The sequence below is a fragment of the Nothoprocta perdicaria genome, unplaced genomic scaffold (genome assembly GCF_003342845.1).
Source record: "Nothoprocta perdicaria isolate Ctin4 unplaced genomic scaffold, notPer1 scaffold_5, whole genome shotgun sequence".
Taxonomy (NCBI): domain Eukaryota; kingdom Metazoa; phylum Chordata; class Aves; order Tinamiformes; family Tinamidae; genus Nothoprocta; species Nothoprocta perdicaria.
The window spans coordinates 197,902-218,220 of NW_020455754.1; the positions used below are offsets into that span (position 1 = coordinate 197,902).

At 42.9% G+C, this 20,319-nt stretch overlaps 1 long non-coding RNA gene across 1 annotated transcript; it reads right to left on the reverse strand.

Annotated features, from left to right (window-relative positions):
- Positions 1 to 16,808: 16,808 nt before the first annotated feature.
- On the reverse strand, positions 16,809 to 18,618 carry LOC112954460. Its single transcript, XR_003250715.1, has 2 exons — positions 18,473 to 18,618; positions 16,809 to 17,487 (listed from the first exon to the last, which is right to left on the reverse strand). It is a non-coding gene; the product is annotated as an uncharacterized LOC112954460 (long non-coding RNA).
- Positions 18,619 to 20,319: the final 1,701 nt, after the last annotated feature.

The window sequence follows — 20,319 nt, forward strand, 5'->3', positions numbered from 1 at the left end:
TGGCCAATTTGGGGACAAAAGGGGAAACATACCATAATAAAATGAAACTTTGTACAACTCCAAGTACAAGCTTCCCGGATCAAATTTTGGCAGAGGAAACCTAAAAACAAAATTGGCTTCGGCCCTTCGCCGTCTCTCACTGGTTTAAATCTGTGGTTGTCAGGAGCTGCACTGGTGCAAAACAAAACAAATCACAGGTGATCTGATGGTGCAGAGGGCTGGTAACTCACACACTTCTTCATCAGCACTGCAGGTTAGCCCAGTGCTCCCACTCAGGACTATCCCCATTGCCAGTCTGCTGAGCTTCCCATTCCTTCATAGAAAACACCATGTTCTTGGCCATAAGCTGAATATTCTATAGCTCTGTGCGTGTGTGTTCAGCCCTGATGGGACTATCTATTTTCTGCCTCTGTCCTGCAGGCCGAAATGGAGAGGGGCTTGGTGAGAAGGCCAACTTGTTGCCTTGTGGTTGCTGCTGTGCAGTACAGGTGCAAACCAGTCCCATCGCCAAGGGACAGATGCCAGCATTGCAAAACCCATGGCATGGATGCTACTAACTACCAAGCTTGCCTCAGCTATTGACACAGAAGGGAGCTGAGGGGCACAGAGGGYCTGCTGGAATGGGGGGTTCCTCGGATTTCTCTGGTTTCTTGCGTGGGGCACTACGTGGCTAGCTGGGAATTCCTGTGCCCAGATAGGAAACACACACAGGACTTCAGTTTTCTGAGCTATTCACCAACACCTCTCACTAGCAAAGTCACTATTAGTAGAGAGCACACAAAAATGCAATAATTAGCCCAGCTTTCACTGTATTTGGTTTGTTACTGTGCTTTCAGAATAGACTACATAAGGCATGAAAACCACCACCCATCTGCAAAGCAGTGCTAGTCTGAATCCCTTCCCACATGTCCATACCACCCGCACAGGCTCTTCCTGGGCACTTCCCTCCCAAGGTCTCCCTTCTGCTGCACAAGGGCCACCGGACATAAAGCTATTGTAGGGCAATTCTCATCCTAAATAAAAACAGGGAATCTCCATCTAGTTCAGTGGCTATGACATCAATACCCTGGAAACTGAATTTGGCCCAGTTCCTACATTTGTATCCTAAAAATATTTCCAACCTATAGCAGTTGGATGGAGAATTTTTAAATATTGCTGTTATCTAGAATTCTGGAGTGTCTTGACTTCTTCAACCCTTTTGGGTGCATCACAGGCACTTCAGTAAACTTTTGGCTGGAGGGCTATGGGAATGAACCTTTCCTCTCACCAACAAGCCCTTACTCTTGCACCTTAGCCTGCTGATCTCGCCCCCGGTGTCCTGCTTCACCCTCACTTGGGGCGTGCTGTTTGCTGGCACAAAGTATTGGCCTGCACCTTTGTTTTCACACAATATACAGTTTCAGCTTGGCTTGGCACTTAACAGCCTCGCTATCAATGCAAGCACTCACAGAAGTGAAGGTCACTGATTTATACTGTGAAGTATTCCGAATTATTGTTTTTACAATTGCCACTGTCGAACTTACAGTGATGCTTTCATGCACAGAATGTGTTTCAAGAACTGCCAGTGATTTCCATTCCATATACGGTAGCTTTTATGCCAATACATATGCTTTGTATCTAATGGCAAGGATATCTGAAAGAGAAGAAGGTCAATCTTTTATGACAATCCAAAAAAAAAAAAAAAATCTGAGAACGTAATGGATACACACATACTCAGCAAGAACCCGAACAGGGAAAAGTTTCTAGGTGATTAAATACAAAAATGAGCRCTGTCCACTCAGTAAAGCTGTCATGGGGCATGGGTACGCACCAGTTGCAGAAGTGCCTGGAATGCAGAGACATTCAAACTCCTTTTTTAACAAGGCTCTCCTGGACCTGGACACAGGCCAAGCATAAAAGTCCTGAGCCCAGCATGGGCTAATTTACCCTGCTCTTATAATGGCCGTTTAATCTAACCTGTTTTATTGGCTTTGAAACAAACTAGGAACACTCGCACAGCCAGTTACTGCTCCTCAGCTGGGGGGACAGCACTGAAGAGCTGAGCACAAAAAGACTGTTTAGCTGGGCTGACTCCACCCCTCCAGACCATGTCTGACTGTAGCTTTTTGCTGAAAAAGAGATGTACAAACAAGGCGCCAAGTATTTTTCTTGATACAGCAATGCCATTTTAAAGAGCATTTATAGACAGGCAACTTATACACCTTCCCTCCCTCCACTGCAATACAGCTAGTGATGAAATACATAAAGYACCACTGCTCTTTGGTCCAGTATTGACAGTGAAGAAAATTAGGTGTTATKGTATCACTTCAGCTGTATTGGTATAATTAAAGTAATATAGTTCATGCATAGAGCTAGCTTTCACACTGCTGTGCATGATTCCAAGGGCAGCTGCTGCTGAATACAGTGTACTACATGGCTTGATTTCATTAGTTCATCAACAGCATCTACAGCTTCTATACTTGTGACATTCTTGTTTTCTGATAGATGCAAAACACACAACATGACTGGAATGGCTCGAGTTTGCCTCAAGATATAATCAGCCCAATGTAATTAAGCCYGGTCTCTCCTCATCTCTAAAGAAAAAAAAAAAGAGAACTAGAAACTGTGACTTCCTTTTAAAATGTACTGGAGAACAGCAAAAAGATCTTTTAAAAATCCTTAATAGCCCTTAATAAAGATCCTTCCATCTGTAGCATCAGTTCCCTTCTCAACCAGTATCAGCAATAAATATATACATTATTCCATTTAGCTCAACTTTACCTTCCATTTRGTAAGCCTATATTTAAAAGCAGGAAAGAGAACCTACCACTAATGGCAACAGAATGAAGGTTTGGCTTTTAAGCCAGAATGTCATTATTATGTCAAAATTTGAATCATGCAGTTCTTCATCTAGTACCCTTAAGCATCAGAGATAGACGTGAATAAGTGCCAGGACCGCAATCTTTATGAAATAGGACAAAAAAAAAAAAAAAGGGTATTCATTAAGTCAGCCCCTGGGGTTTAATCTTGAGGGTTAAAGAAGCCTGCTTGCTCTCTAGTCTGCCAGAGTTTTTTGCTTCTAGTATGAACTGCATGCTTAATCTTCCCTTCATTCCTTGGATGCAACCCTAGCAAGAAGTTAAAGGCAGTATTATCCTGCGGGACAACTACACCACCACTCCCTCATAAATAGATCCTCATGCAAACAGGCACCACTTGACTGTGCTTTGAGGACACAGAAGTGAGCAATTTGTTCCACCATCAGTCCTGGTCTTTAGTACGAAGAGACCAACAGGCCCCTTCCCTCACAAGCCACCAGGCAGGACAAGAGTCACTCAATGGTAGGGGAGTCACTGTGAGAGGACAAGTTGCAGAAGAGGTTGAGAATCTGCCCTTTCAAGCCAGGTGCTCCCAGATCATTATGAGCCGGGTTCCTCAAGCTCAAGATTCTGAAAGAGGTGTAGGACTAGATAGTGAAATAAGATGTCAATTCAAAATCCAAATATAAATCCAAATACGAAGAGACGGATGCAGAGCTGTTTCAGAAATACTGAGATGACTAATGGRACAAATATAACTGAAAAGCAACACTTTCCAGTCCCATGGAAGCTTTCCAAAAGCAAAGATATTCTGAGCCAAAAGGAAGGTGGGAAGGGGCAGGGGATCCTGACATAAATGCATCTTTACAAATTTTATGAATGTGCTTACTGAGGTGAGAGAGAGTTGGGTCAGTACCTGTAGCCATAGATGCTTTTCTGCTGTTTTATTTTTTAAGAATGTGAGCACTTAAAATGCAATATTTTCAGCAAAAGCATCCAACGCTGAAAACATTGTTTCAGATCCATTTTTATTGCAGATGTAGTTTCTAAACAACTAGCAAAAACATTTCAAGAAGGTTGCAGGGAGTTGAAAATCCACTGCCATATAAATTATCTATGTGTATTTGGCAGAAGAAATGGCAGGAGGAATTTCTGGAACTTACTTTTACTGACTTGATTTTATTAAATAAAAAGAAAAGCGAAAGAAAGAAAAGTTGAAAGCAGATTTAGAATGTGAAGATATTGACACTTTTGAAATAGAAAGGGCAGATAGGTCTCTGGCCCCGGGTCCATTGGCTGAGAAATCTTGTTGGGCTGTTATTATCGAACTTTTAAAGATTTAAAGGAGATAATTCTGAAAAAGGCAATACAATACTATAAAGAAAGAAAGCAGAGGATATAGAAAGGTGAGAGAGTTCGTATTTTCTCCAGCGCTACCCAAAAGAAAAGGAGGAGAGAAGAAAGAAAACATTGAATGGGAGCCTTTAATGCCAGGGGGGAAAAAGACGGAGACACGAAATTTCGTAGCCTACCACCCCCATAGTAACAGCAGGGACCATGACCATCTCGCAGAGGCAGCTGAGCAGCGTATCAAGGACCCTAGAAGGTCTCCTTCTGCTGCAGATTTCGCTTCTGCAGCACACAGGCTTCTCCACGTTACTTGGCCATGTCCCACCACTCCTGTAGAAGATTAAGCCCCAAAAGAAAGGGGGAAGCAAACAGCAAACGAGAACAGGGCTCAGCATCCTAGTGGATGTTTATATGGGGCTCTCCCTTGCTGCTTTAAACACAACCGTGTTAGCCGTGTTAGCTCTAGGCTTTACACCTTCACATTGTCATTAGTTTAAAGGCTTACTAAATGCCATTTTATGAAGGGGTTAGTGTTTTAATTCTTACACTTCCTTAAAATTCATCCCATGCCCTCCTTGAAATGAAGGACAGCCTTGACACATTGGCACATTTCTTATCACAAGGAGGCATTTCCAGTAAAACGTAAGAGTGCTGGGCACAAACAGGAAGTGGGAAGCTGCCCTTGGCCAAGTCAAGCAGCAAGGACACAACTTTGTTTGCATTTTCTTTATAGTTCTGTGTCCTTTGTTCATATCTTTATCATAATTCTGTGTAGAAAACTGCATGGGCCCTGATTTTCAGAGCTGCTGAGTTTTCCTAGTTTCATTTGTCACGCCAAGTTTGCAGGTGCTCAGCTCTGCTTAAAAGGCAGCAAATTGTGAGCTCTTTTCACCGTGGAGGTATCTGTGCGAATGTGCAGCAAGGCCCTGAGTCAGCTCCCGCGCTGCCCACACGCTCCCTGCCTCGAGTAATCTCTAACGTGTCAACAGAAAGCAACGCTGGGTGTGCTGAGGTCCACTTCTGCCCTCCGGAATCTCCCAGGAGCCACTGAGGTTGCCAAATCACATACCCGAGTTACATCAGCTTCTAGGAAGGGCAATCCCTTTTCCAGGAAACAAGACCTTGCAGCGGGATGGGGAAACCCACATTGCCGGCCTGCTGCTAGCCCAACACGCCATGAACACCCAGCGCTTCCCACCTCTCCGTGCTTCTCCTCCATCTCCCTCCTCACCCATCCTGCTCGCACTGCCAGCTGGTGGGCTACAACAGCAGGGCACATCCATGAAAGGCCCAAGGGAAGGCAGAGGTTCCCCTGGGCAAGCGTATCAGCATTTCCCTCTGCTAACAGGGAGCTCATCCCTACTTTTTTAAGAGCCCTGCAGCCCTAGGCCATGAGGTGCCCCACAGGAATGTTTTCCATGCTTCCTACCCCGGCTGTTATCCCTCACAGACTATAAGGACTCACTGAGCTGGGAACAAGGCAGAGAACATGAGCGCGGGCTAGCGGGTACAGCATCCACCAGGAAGGGAGGCAGGTGACCAAAAACGGTCCAAGTCCGTTCACGAGGAACACTTAATAGATATTTAACTACTGAGCTTGTAGTATGAAGAACGGGAAGCAGAAGCGGAGGCCYAAGTCCCCTGTGGATCAATCCCTCCCTTTTCTTGTGTGCATGTATGGCAGTGTTACACAGCAGACCTCTGGTCTGGCTTTGTGTCTTCAGGCCGCAGTTTAATGATGAATAATTAGGTTCTGGACAGCTCTTGGCAAAGGCTGACACTGAATTCTTTATGCTGTAATGGATGTTAATCTGAAAATTGTGCTTGCAATTCTGTTTGATCATCTATAATGAAAGTGGTCAAGTTGTAATTTGGTCTTATTGGAGAGGAAAAAAAAACACACTATTTCACATCAAGAACCAAATGAATCCCAGTGAAAACAAGAATTCCAGTGAATCCAACGGCCTTACATGACTGAGGGAAAAATAAGTTCTCAGAAACAATTTGATTCTAATACAGATCAATTGCAGAGTCAAAACAGAGGGAGGAGATTTACTTATCTGGACAACTAGGGGTCAAAATCATTGGTCTGTCATTACAAGATAATAAGCTACTGTAACTATAACAGGTAAGTCATATTAACTATTAACTATTAACTATTAACTATTTCTGTGCCTCTTCCCAAGGTATCTAGGTTCTCTAGGTTCCACTGAGCTGGAAACAACACTGTGCCAATTTTACACATAAGTGGCACATTAAAAGCTGTGATGCAAGACACTGTCAAGGAATAAATGGTACGTGCGTGTCATTTCTTGCACATCGAGGTGATATAACAAGACACTTCTAGCATTTASTACAAAATCTGTATAGCTTACAACTGACTGAAACACTGAGCTCAATGCATAGGTAAGGTATTTTATCTCCCTATGTTTCAGGGAACCACCTTGGAAAAGTGAGTGAAATTCAAAATACCCCTGAAAATTCRAGATAAACATGAATGGGAAGGGGAAAAGAATCATAAACAGCTAACGTGACACGGCACGCAGCAGGCCAGAGGCAGAAACACAACTTTTTAAACATCCAGAAAACCATCTTGACAATGATGTCAAGACTAGCTAGCTAAGAAACGAGGGAAAAGGTACTCCCAAGAACACCACGTGGCTCGTGCATCTGTGACAGCATTAGGATGAAAATCTGAATGATGCTGGCCTGCAAAGCTGAAGCAAAGCGGATCATATCCTGCAGTCTTTATAGAGATAAATTTCCACTTATTTCAATGAATCAGAGACAGGTTAGGGGAGTTTAGTCTGGATAAGGACAGAGATACAAATGAATAAATATTTCAGCATTTGGCTTTATCTTTATAAAGAAATAATAAAAATATATTGCATATGTTGCATATCTGTCAACTAAATTCGTTTTTAATCTACAGCACTTTATTGGTCTCATGCAGCTCTAGAGAACAATTTAGATCTCAGATTACAAAACCACCTAGTTTAAGGCTCCATCAGTACTGAACCCTTCAAACCCTGAAATACAGTCTCCAAGTTCCCATTCCAATTGTCATCAAAGCTATACTCCAACATTAAGTCCATGTCAGCCTTAGTGGAAGCAGATGAGGACTCCAGCTGCATCTGGTTTGACTTCCCTGTAATAACTTCAGCCAATTTAGCTATATCAAAGRAGATATAAGTATTTCCATGAAAAGTATCTTTTTCAAGAAAATAATTGAGAAAAACCTAATTTAACATTTAATAAATCTTATTTTAAAATAAAAGATAAGAATAGAGCAAGCCAAAAATATCAGAGAGTAAGTTACAGTGTTCTCACACTGAAGGAGTTTGTTTCTGCAAAGGAAGAAAAATATTTGAAAAACTCTGCTTCTGTGACAGAAGATAAATTTAACCTCAGATMCAAGTTGTTCAAAGGTTTATTTAATCTACAGACTCCTGTATATCCCATATAACGGAATGGCCCATGCTATTGCATTTGCTCACTCTGTGGCACATGCTGTTCTTCCCTGGTAGAATACATATTTTTCATCCAAAAGGGGGTGAATTTTGCTGTTATGCTTGTTGAATCTAGCAATACTTACATGCAGCACAGCAAGATACATCCAGGCACTCAGAAAAACATTTCCTACTCTATATTTTAAATAAACTATATTTCCCCCCGTTTTATTTTTTATTGGAGTCATGAACAGCTACTTACAGCATTTCTCAATTCCTCACCACAGTGAGGTAATATTAGTGTAATATTAGTGACTTGCAAAACCACTGATATCTATAGTCATGCTTTTCTCATCACAAATGATTATCCTAATTTTATAATTGGAGAATTATGGCATACAAAAATTAGATAACAGGTAGATACAGGTATGTAGGTAGGAATTCCCAGTTTTTAGAGTAACATCTCAAGCAGAAATTACTAGATTTCCATAAACAGCAGTTGCTAGGCCAGTCACTTCCTATGCAGCTCTAAAGAATCCTTCATTAGGCAGCACTCACACGTCAAAAATAACTTTAAAATTCTTATTTTAGAGGTGAATCTCTCAATTCACATACTGGCAAGCTAAAAAACAGCCAGTCATCTTCCCTCCCCTCATAGCAGACACATAGACCCAGACTGTAGCTTACTGTTACTAATATAAAACTATTATTATATTATAATTATTATAATTATTATAATTATTATAATTATTATAATTATACATTATATGCAATTAATATATATTTAATATATAATTAATGTATTAAAATATGGTATAATTATATGTAATAATATAATGCACTATATTATAAGTAACAATGTATAATTATATATTTTATATTTATTATATATATATAATATGATGTGTTGTATTATTACATATAATATATAAAATATAAAATGATATTGTAAAATATAGGTGTATATTATATTTATATGTTATAAATAAATTATAAATATTATATATAAAATATATTTTTTATATATATTATAAAATATGCCTTATTTTTTTTTCTTAGAAGTCCTTTTGTCAGGTTTAGCTCCAAGTTAGGTACCCATCTGGCTAGATAGACCTAAATTAAAACTGCATAGTGCTCAAAGAGAACAGACACTTGCTCAAAGAGAACAGGCACTCACGTGAACCTAGGGATATCTAACTACAAAATCTTATCTTATTTTTTTTTTCTCTCTTTTTTTTTTTTCTCTCTTTCCCTGTGACAACAGATTTAAATTTTAAGCACACTCTGAAGGACAGAAAGAAGGGCCATCAAATACAATTTTCTTTTGCACACATGTTTAAGGGCATATCCTCCCGGGCATAAATAAGGCATTTATAAGATCTGTGTCACCGACAKAGCTGAAAGCTTTTCAAAGGAGGGGATGGAGAACAAGTTGAGCAGGCAGCAGCCACGCACCCTTGGGGCCACGATAATCAGCGGTACGCGGGGTGCAAGAGGAACCGTGTGGCCTGCAGGACCAGGGAGGTGGATCCTCCTCTCTCCTCAGCCCTGGTGAGGCCACATCTGGAGCTCTGGGTCCACTTCTGGGCTCCACAGCACAAGACAGACCTGGACCTGCTGGAGTAGGGGCTGCAGAGATGGTTAGGGGACCAGAGCATCTCTCCAGGACAGGAGAGACATGGAGAGAGCCAAGACTGCTCAGGCTGGAGAAGAGAAGACTCAGAGGGAACTTATCGCTGTCTTTAAATCTCTGAAGGGAGGATGTGAAAATAGATCTTTTAAGCAGACCCAAAAAGGAAAATGCTTTGGTTTTAAGTAACCACTTTCAGTTAAAAAAATAAAAACAAATAATCTTATTAACAAAAATAAGCCATGGGGAGACCATATTCTTGTCCAGGTTCTTTTTTTTCCATTCAAACCCAGAACATTTTAAAAATCGTGTATATTTAAAAATCATATATGGAAAAAAAAAATAAAACCTTTCATTTTCACCCCATAAAGCCATTTTCAATTAAAATACAAATTCAGCCATAAAAAACCCTACAAGTTTTCCAGTAGTATTTACAAATTGGAAATACTCTTTCATCTTTCCCACACTGGGGAGAAATAGCCTAAATTGGAGCAGTGACTATTGCACGAGCCTTCGTGTGAGCAAATAGTTGAGGGAAAACCCTAAGAGAAGGGTATTGCGCTGCCTTTTAATTCTGAAATTCTTGGTTTCAGTTTTGCCTACTTACAGGGAGAAGTACTATAATGCATCTCTCTCTCCTCTGGAGCTGTACCCATTCAGAGTTCCCAGTGGTCAGCAGTTTCCAGTGGCTCAATTTTTTAAGTCACTTTTAGAGTTGAAGAAAAGAAGCCATAAAAAAAATTCCTGACCCATCTTCAGAAAAGATGCAATAATCCAAGAATACTGTTGGATATTTAGGACACCCAAGGCTCCAGCACTGCTGAATGGAAGCCGTGCACAGACTAGATTTAACTTCTTAAATCTGCTCATTTCTGCTAGACTCCCTTCAGARCAGGAAAATCTCCAACGAGGACTGCTTACCCCAAGAGGAACTCTCATACCAGGAACAGAGATCATGCAGTAGATACTCCAAGAATGGGAAGCTCATATAGGGAGGAAAATGCCAGAGTGATGTGCCCTTGACAAGCTGTAGGGATAAGCAGAGTGGTTTCTTTGTTTTGGACCGCTCAGAGATATTCTTGTGTTTGCTATTTCATTGCTTTGATACAATTTTATCTTTTTTACAGGTTATATATTCCAGAAACTAATATCGCTTTCCAAATACTTGGCTCAACCATCCCACAGCAGTGTTAATGGTGCATTAAATTACTTGAATGGAGCCAAAACTTGAACCTTCCCTCAACATTTTTTGGTGATTTGAGAAAGTCAATTCATTTTTCTCTCCATAGATCACCAAAATTAATGCTGGTTTTTTTTTTTTTTTTTGATTTGTTTTTCTCCATTGTAGATCAAAAATGTTCCAAGGATGATGTAGAATAAAGGTATGCTGAAATATTTAAAGTCAGGTGCACTTTTCCTTTATGCTCTCTCCGTATCTCAATTGAATCTCTGAATCTCAATGTCTAAGATTCCCTGCCTGCCAGGCAAATCCTTGCACTTTCATCATGGTTTTCATGCCATCACACGGCCTGACTGTTTTCCTTCAGCTCTAACCCCCAAGCTAGGGCTCGCTCTCACCATTGTGCCTGCCCATCCCAAGCATTCCCAAGCCAGTGTCAGCAGCATTTGTGCTTTACCACCACCACAAAACCAGGATGATAGAAGAGTAATTGCAAAATTTGCTAAAAAAAAAAAAATAATAATAAAAAATGGGGAGGACCAAATCCTCCTCATTTGCATCAACCTCAGGTAGGAGAACTTTCTTCAAAGCCTTCTGCATATCTTTCTGGATGTGCAGAAACTCACACATTTGTGTGTTCTCCCTAGTCCTGCAATTTTTCAGGTAGCCAAACAGGGCAGGCTGCCAACGTGAATGCATGCCAGTGCTAAGCGATATTACTAATTTTGGCCCAGACAAGGAGGCTTTGTATGATGTCTGTAGGTCAATGCCACAAGCATTACAGGTCTGCACAGTCTCCAGGAGCCCCTAGGATGACTCAGGAAATCTAGGTGGTTTCCCAAAGTCAGCTGCTGATCCAAGTTAAAAACAAAACGCATGCACAAACGATGAAATAATGACAGTTTTGCTCACAAGGCTTTCTACGTGAGCCCAAACCAGCTGAGAGTCACCACGCTTTTGCCTGCTGAGTGTGTTAGTTAAAGCAAACCTTGTCCTGAGCACGCGCTCACGTTCTCCCCAGTGTGCCCATGGGCAAACTCCAGGTACTCTCGCTCAGCAAATCCCCTTCGCTGCCCTAGGGTTTGTGAAAGCAAAACAGGTCCCCGAGAAGATGAGTCCCCRGGAGGCATTTCCATGCCAAACTCCTGCCTACTGTCACATGCGCAGCCCCGTGCACCCACCGAATGCCACGTTATTGCAAAGCACAAGCTCCACTCACGGAAACGCCAGTGCAACCCTACTGATTTCAGAGTATTTTGCTCGGAGTTTGATCAGAGATTAATTCATCCCTGACTGCCCGCTTCCTTTGCAGCATCAGCACGTGCCATTTCCGATTCTCTCCTGAGCGGCTGATTCAGAGAATTCAGCACTGTTGACAGATTCTTCCAAAAAAAAATGACTGAAATAGTTTATAAATCCTAGGAGGGAGCAGAACTGCACAACATTTGTAGGACAAGGAGCATTCTTTACAGCGGTTATTTTATCCTGTGATTTATACCAGCCTCCTCTATCTATCACATGGCTGTAGCGTTCAGTTCTCCCTTGCAAGAATTCATTTTTGGCCTCCGATTCTAGTTTCCTTAAGCTTGTGCAACGCTTCAGCATCCGTTTGCTGTATGGTGATACTAACAGCGAGCGCTGAATTCGGGGGGTGCTCTGTAACATTGGTTTTGTGGCCCTCGGCAATAGGGCAGGGCTTAATGCTGCTGCAGTGAAGATCTGAAAGCCTCCCGTGATGGTTTACGGTCTGTAATTCCAAGGTTGAAGGTACGCCGCAACAGAAGAGCCTTGAGTCTACCCCATGCTCAACCTTTACCCAGCAACTGCTACAATGAAAACAACTTTGAAGAGCAGGAAGTTGGAGCACACAAAGGCTGAAAGACCCTAGAGTTCCGAATCCTGAATGCAACATCCCTGAATGGAGGATATTGATAATTCAAATACAGCTGAGTCTTTTGGAAATAATCCATCTTAGCATTAAGTAGAATTAAACTCCTGCCTAGTAAGTTTTTCTGACACTGGCATGTCTAACTGATATCCAAATCTGATTTTTTTGTTTTACGCTGCTTCTAAGCTTACTTTATTTGATTTTACACATCAGGCTGCAATACTGAAAACTTTGGTTGGTGTCAGAACTGGGCCTTCAAGTCTGTTTTCCCTAACTGCTTCAAGCAGAAGGCTGGGCCAACTTCCAGGCAAGTGGAAGGTCGCTGTGGGAGGGATCATTTGCATCTTCTGTCCTTTAATACTGCAAAAACACAGAGGTTTTCCTATAGTCACACACATGTCCCACGAGGCCACTGGATATTATACTAATGCTTCACTGGTCATGGCTTCCTAATTTAGTTCTCAGGCTAAATATACACATATTTAAGCTGCAATTTACACTTTACTTCCTGTGTAGGTTTGTATACCTACACAAGCAGTACTTCTAATGTGCCATGACAGCACTTCCAGCCCAGACCAGGTCACCATCCAGATGAGTCTGGAAACCTGCCTGGACATCCTGCTCCAAGGCAGGACTGGCCCYGGGGTGAAACAAACAAACCCAAACTTCCCCTTATACCCAGCTTCATCCACTTACGTTCCAGCTTATACCCATGGTCCTTCATCCTCCCACCATGCATCTTAACAAAGATCCTTGTCATGTCTCCTCAACAAGTGTCCCCATGATGAACAAGACCCAGTCCCTCAGCTGCTCCTCATAGGGCTCCAGCCTCTGACCATCCCTGAGGAAAAACCCCTTCCCCTTCCCCTGACCCTTGCCAACGCAGCCTAGGGYGACCACGGCCTTCAGCACTACCAGGACACACTGGTGGCCCACATGCAGCTGGCTGCCCACCAGGCCCTTTTCGGTACAGCTGCTCCCAACCAGCCTGGCCCCGGCCTGTGTCACTGCAGGATACACTGTATTATGTGATGGGCTTTCTCACATGCACCTGCCTTAGTTCCCTTTCTCCATTTTTTGGTTGAGAAGGTTGACTGCAGTTTGTTTAGAGTCAGCTATCGATGTGGATCTGTTTGGTGTCTGTCGCTCTGCCCCACACTACATGCCCCTTCCATCTCTGCAARAGGGTTTCTCGCATCTTTCAAGCCACAGCAAAACACGCCAGGCTCCAAAAAAGGAAGAAAAAGTGCACGAGCCATAGAAGRAGGAAGGAGCGGAGGAGGTGACACCTAAGAACCTAACACGTATTTACATGAACCAGTCTCCTGACAGATAAATAAAATTAGGATCAATCAGGGGCCTTTGGCAAGAGATAGACAAAAAGACGGCTGTGAGGCCTCCCCTCAGCCTCACTTCCCTTTTCTTTCCATAGGAAAGTGGAAAGAGAGGCAGCCATGGAACAGCAGCATGTATCCACATAGCCCCCCTTAGGCAAGGGAGGGCAGGGCAGCGGGTGCATRGCCCTTCTGCATAGGCACAAGCATTGGCACCGGTGTCAAGGCCTGCTTCCTTCCAGCAGTTTGTATTTTCTAACTGTACAGGTGTAGTAGGTCTGTCCAGGCTGCTGCTCTGTTTTGGTCTGGTGATGAAATACAGCCAGTATTCCCACCGATCAGCAGTTAAATTAAGCTAATATTTTTGAGGAAAGCAAACTGGCGATTTACAATCCAGCTGAGCTTCGCAAACATGTTTCAGTCAATATAAAAGGCCTGACTTTGCTCACTTGCAGAAATTCCCTCACTCCGTGTATCTTTACACCATCTTATCACAGAGGTTTGCTCTATAATCYGGCCATGGCTAAAGGTCTTGGGGGAAAGGAGATGTGAGGGCTCATGCTCCCTATCCCCTCCCGAAAGGATTTTCAAGTTTCAGATTATAAGAAAGTGGCGCTTCTGAAAGAAGCTGGGAAGTTTTCCCTGCAGAAGGAGGGATGAGACTTCAGGCTGCTGCAGTTTGCTGCTAAAGTCAGGAAGCATCTGTGCAGAAAGCAGGAGCCCACAGCAGCTTATACAGGGGCTTTTACTGCCAGCGCAAGCCCGGTGCAGCTAGGCCTGGCTAACCCGTGAGTGGCTTTTATTCATCCCCGGAAAAGCCCCTTCAGTAAAGCTTCCTTTACAAATCTGCCTACAATGCAAATCTGAAGGGAACAGTTCCTGAGGTGCCAGTAGGAAATAAATTTGATAGCAAACCACTCCCTTAACACAGAGCTGACAGAAAACATCCTAATTCTTTCCTTTGCAGGAATCCCTTTGGGAACAAAAGAAATCACACGGGATTCAGCTCACTCCATGGATTCATGTGCATCTATCACACTACCCACTGCAGAAAAGTCACCACCACCCTACCSCTGCTTCCAAGTGCCATCCAAGAGAGAAGACAGGAGGACTCGGAGCTATGGGATTTGGATTGCCTCCTCCACYATTCACAAGGTGAGAAATTATTTGATATTTGGGCCAGCAAAAGGTCCCCTTTCCTTCGTTTCGGAAAGGAAAGGGGACCTTTCCCTGGCATCCTGCTAACGCGAACAAAGGCAGAAACAGAAGTTGCGATACATATTGAAAGTAATAGAGAGTGAGAGACAGGCACAGCAGGCAGGAAGTTGATAATGCAGACAGAAATAAAAAAAGAACAGGAAAAAGAGCTTCTTACGATTCTTTCTAAGAAAAATGAATCTCCACCACCCTGCTCCCTTTATTAGGACGCCTCGCGCTTTGTTCCTGCTTCCCTCCCTGACACGGCAGCTCGCGCTGGTGCCCAGCGCGACACTTTGCCGGGGCCCTGTGTGGTTCTTCTCCCATGCGGCCCATTCCCAAAGGCCAGTCACGACGCTCCAGCCTCTCCGGGGACAAAAGAGGCGCGCGGCCCTCTCAGCCATTCCCAATGGCCGCCCACACCAGGATTGGGCCCGTCACCTCTYAGAGGGCAGGGACACGGAGCAGGGCCCATGTCAAGGGAGGCGGGAAAGCGCCGCAACTTTCCGAGGGAAGGCTCTGCTTCCTACTTAATATGTCAGCAAGAGAGGAGGTGACTCTCTCCCTGGACTGTAAATACGGTGCTTCCGTGGAGCATGCCTACAAAACTCAGCCATTACAACTCAAGAGCTCGTAATTGTATTTATTTATTTTTTAACAGGGCTTTTCAAGGTAGTTATTGCTACTCTGAGACCAATATTCTGACCCTCTGTAATACAGTAGAAGCCCTGTGGTGGCCATTCACAGGCAGAGCAAAAATCACCCAGTACCTAGGGACTTAATAGAGGTAAGACAGAAAAAAAAAGTGAAACAGAAGTGCAATCCACATGTTATTGGGAGCATAGCAGGACATGCTAGAGACTTGACCCAAAGTCTAACCAATACAGGCCTAAGCCTAAATCTCTACAGACCAGTGCCAAGTCTTTCCCCTTGGAGAAATTGTGGCAGTAACTGTTTTCAGCTGACATAAGCACTAAATTATCTCAGTTTGCCTACAAGAAAGGCCACCATTCAAGCAYCAAATAGTTTCTACAAGCTTGTCTGCAAATGGGTGACTGGATTTTTTTTTGTTAATGCTTCATTTAAAATCATATATCATTTTCTTAATCTTCTCCCAGACATTTTCACCAGCAAGTAGGTTTCTTGTTTAGGACCTTGCATGCAGTACCTGAGAGCTCTTGCTGTCCCTACTTTGTTTCAGGATCATTTCTGTCACTACCATCCAGATGTCTGTTCTGAAGGTCTGTCTAAACATGGTTTTCCCTGTGAACAGGGCCCCAACTTGGTGCCTTCACCTCCCTCTTTATTCCTTCTTGCTCTCCTCCCGCTGCTTTTCAGTGTATTTTTCTTGATTCAAACTTTCTCATTCCATCAGCCTATCTCAGAAAGGAAACAAAGCACATAGGCCCACTCCAAAGCACTGCTGTTTGATTTTTCTTGTTTTAGTTATGCTGGAGTTGCTTTAGATATTTGTAACATTTTTCTTAAGCAGTATTTTGACATGTAGAAGGCCCACCAAGTCAAACTGTAAGTGACCTTGCCATGTATTCCCCTGAATATCTCCTGAGTGGGAGTAGGGTGAGGGTAAAGAGTGATTTGGAGATGTTCAGACCCACCTGGATGCCACCCTGTGCCCCGTGCTCTGGGTGTCCCTGCTGGAGCAGGGGCTTGGACTAGATGATCTCTAGAGGCCCCTTCCAACCTCAACCATCCTGTGTGATGCTGTATGGTAAGTACTCAAGTAGGGTTTTCAAAAAAAAAAAAAAAATCATTTGTAAACAGAGCTTACATGGGATATGCATTTCATGCACTTTCATTCTTAAGACAAAAGGTAGCACAGGAATAAACAGTATTACCTGCCATTTTATTATGGTGTAAGGCAAACAGCTAAACAAGAGCCTTAATAACTTCAATACATTGGAGGAAGCGATACAACTACCAACTGACACATCCAAATGGACCTGCAGAGCATTAATCCCTAGTCTAGCAAACTGCACATCCAGAATTCACTGGAAATTCTGCATGAAGCCAGGACTTGGCATCCCCTTGATTCTAGTCCAGTATTTCTAGTCAAAAATAAGGTTACCAAATTGTTGAGTTCTTTCGGAAGTTTGAATACTTCAGGCACATTCTGCCAACCAGAAAAGCTGCAAAGTATCAAATGTATGGGGAAAAATAAAAACACCTACACTTAGATGCTTCTGAGAAGTTTGCACTCTGGTGATGCTGAAGTCTAATGGTTATTACAGTCTTTCTTAGGAGAGCAGAAAAGACATTGAAAAAAACAGGAAAATCAACATTATTGTACTTCATTTCCTTGAGGCCTACACGATCGAATAAGGCTTATATCTTGCCACCAAGATCCTCTGCTAGGATGAAGACTTTCCATAAAGCAAAAGACCGAAGAGCTCAAATTCTGAAAAATTCTGGCCAAGACAACTTTTCTGTATCCAGGCTATATATGGAAAAGATGCGTTCATTCCCAGAAGTGAATCTCAAATTCTGTAGAAAATCCACCCAGGAGGAAAATACTTCAGTCTGGTACTGATCTAGTTATGACTGTTAGGTTGACACACGACTGATTTTGCTCACAAGAAGGACAAATCGGTCTTCAGTAATGCAAACACAGCGTAAGCTTGTACAGACAGACGAAGAAACCACCTACATTAACATTCAGAATATTTCAGTGATTAAAAAATGGTTAATAATAAAATAAAGCACAGCCAGAAATATTGTCCCTCGAACACACATTACAAGCCTGCAGCATTAAAAGTTAAGATTACATTTAAAAGCAATGATGTTTGGAAGGTGTTCCTAGTAACAAATGCTCCCAACCCTTTGCATAGCTGTCACCCACAGCCTCTRTGCAGAGAGGACTAGAAACCTTGGGCCAGCAAAGACCTCAGGGAGCTGCAGGGGAGCGCACATCGCTGGGAGACATCACCACGTAACTCGGTGTCCAGCCCTCATGCTGCCCGTGGTTGGGAGCCGTGGGGGTCCAGGGTGGTCCCCACACTGCCCTTCACAGACATCATCAGTCTCTGCATTTTGCGCYGGGATGTGGAGGTGTTTGGGGCCCAAGGGAGCAGCAACCCCTCCTTGGCTGCCAGCCAACRAGTCCTACAGAGATATGGGCAACCCTCAAGCAACAGCCTCCTGCCCAAGGCGCAAAATGACAATTCCTTCTTCACGGTGGCAGGGTATTCACCTACCCAGAGGTTTTCCCAAGAGGAGTACTTTGATCGAGGGATGGATAAGTWTCATTGCAACTGCAGTTTTATAGAGGGCAAATTGCTTTCCAGTAGCGGCAGAACAGGCTTTCCCCCCCTCTTGAAGAGCAGAGGTGGCTCTCTTAGCTCCTTAGTGGCAGGACAAACTACCTTGTGCTGCCCAAATAACACACCCCACATTGCCTAAACAACCAGGAGCAGGGGAGGCAGAAGTCTGCACCGTTCACTCAATCCTCATGCCTTTTCGAGGAAACACTCAACAGCATGAGCTCTGGGCTACGTGGTGACAGTATTTTCTTATATTGAAATGAGAAATACTTGTTGGCTCAAAGTTAACGAAAGATGTCACTGCTAGCAGTAGAAAGTTACACATTATTAATGAAGGTGCAAAGCAGGGTAGYCCTACAGATTTGTACCTGCAAGAAACACATTCCCTTGTACATAAGTTGTGCTTCATGAAAGATGAACATGAAGGTCCCAGCACCAGGCAGAGAAGGTTCCAATGTCATATCAAGTGATGGATGTTCCCTGGGAATCTCCCACATGCCATCTGTGCTCTTGTTCACCACCAGCAAACACTCTCTGTACCTAAAAGCACAGTTAAGCATATATCTGTTCTATAGCAACGTATCTGAGGCAAAGTTTCACCAAGTTCAGCTTAATTTCATATCAGTGAACCACTRAAGAAAATCTTAAGCCATAAAACTCTTCCTTAAGACATGAGACACCACAAGATGAATCACTAAGCAAAAAAACTGACATGGAAGGGAACCTCTGCAATTCCAAACCCCTAAGGACATGTGAAAGGGCAGAGGTATCAAAATGTAGAAGTAGGACCTTTCCTTGCGCCTGGAAGTATTAACCCAGCGTGGTAGTGCTTGCCAATGCGCTCAGCTCTAGTTWCAGGGAGAGCATTAAAGGGTTTCTGATAGTCTCTAAGCCACTGCTGCCATCCCTCGTGTGTACATTGTGTATTAATATATTTCATACATTTTCTTTGGCAGGTTCCATGGAAACAGAGGCCTACAATGAAATAGCTGACTGAGCCAAAACTCACAAATGCACATAAATGTCTATGCACTCGCCTCTCTTATTCCCTCCATAACACTCCCTTCTCCCCCACCACATTAAAAAGGGAGCATTTAAGTGATATTTTTCCACTTTGGCTCACGGGAAAGGTGAGCTGATCTGAGCTGTGCAGCTCTGTATTGGTTCCTCTTGACTTTTTTTTTCCCCCCCCCCCTTCCCAAGGGACCAAAAAGGGAAAGAATAGCAAACAGCCTCTTTAAAGGAAATATGCCCTTGTCCAAACAATTTAACAAATGGCAATGGCATGCCCGTTATGCCTGTTTTCCAGAAGTTCAACCACCTCGCTGCTAAATGTTACCCCGTAAGAAAAATTACTCTATTTGTTCTTTATGGTTTGTTCTGGAGATCAAAGTGCTGCGGGCTGCAGGGTGTTTGACATCCAAGAACCACTCGCTGCTGCAATATTGTCTGCACTGCCTTTCGTTAGGTTTGTTTCTTTATAAGGCTTTGGAGAAGAGCAGTCAACACTCAGAGCACATTGGCATCCTATCAAATGCCAAACTGAGCCTTTTGGAGCACAGGGGAGGGGAATATTTTTTATGACTCTTACTACGGTTTTTGCCTTTCATTAGGTCTTCTAATAGAAGTAGCTGGAAATTGTCTTGCATCCCCATCTCCTTTCACTTGCAATAGGTTAATCCAAGAGTGAAGTCAACACCATTAATCCTTTATTTAAGAGACAAATTAAAGCCTTATATAGCCAAATCCTGAAGTTTGCTCTAGAGTAATCTGTAAATCATTAGACTTTCCTTCTTAATAATAAAGTGTTGCCCAAAGTAGAATTTTTTTCTCTAGTTTTTATTTAACTCCTATCAGATGGTGGATGAAGTTCAAAGGAACAAAAATAAACAACAAAGAAAAAAAAAACCCTTTATTTAACCAGTCTAGTTCAGTTGCCTGAATTAACTTGCACAAGTTGTTTCTACAGAAATGTTTTAACACCTATGGCTCAATTTAAAAAAAGCAGAATTTCAGTCAAGCCCATTTAGCTGAGCTGAGCTAACCTGATTTAAAAAGCATCTGCTCCAAGCCGCTCATCAGGAGGAGGAAGAAAACCTTGTTTCCTTCCAGCAGGTAACCACAGTTACAAACACACATTTTATTCTGCAAATGGCTCATTTCTTTTTTTTTTTTTTTTTTTTTTTTTGACAATGACTTAAGAGCAAGTAGCCTT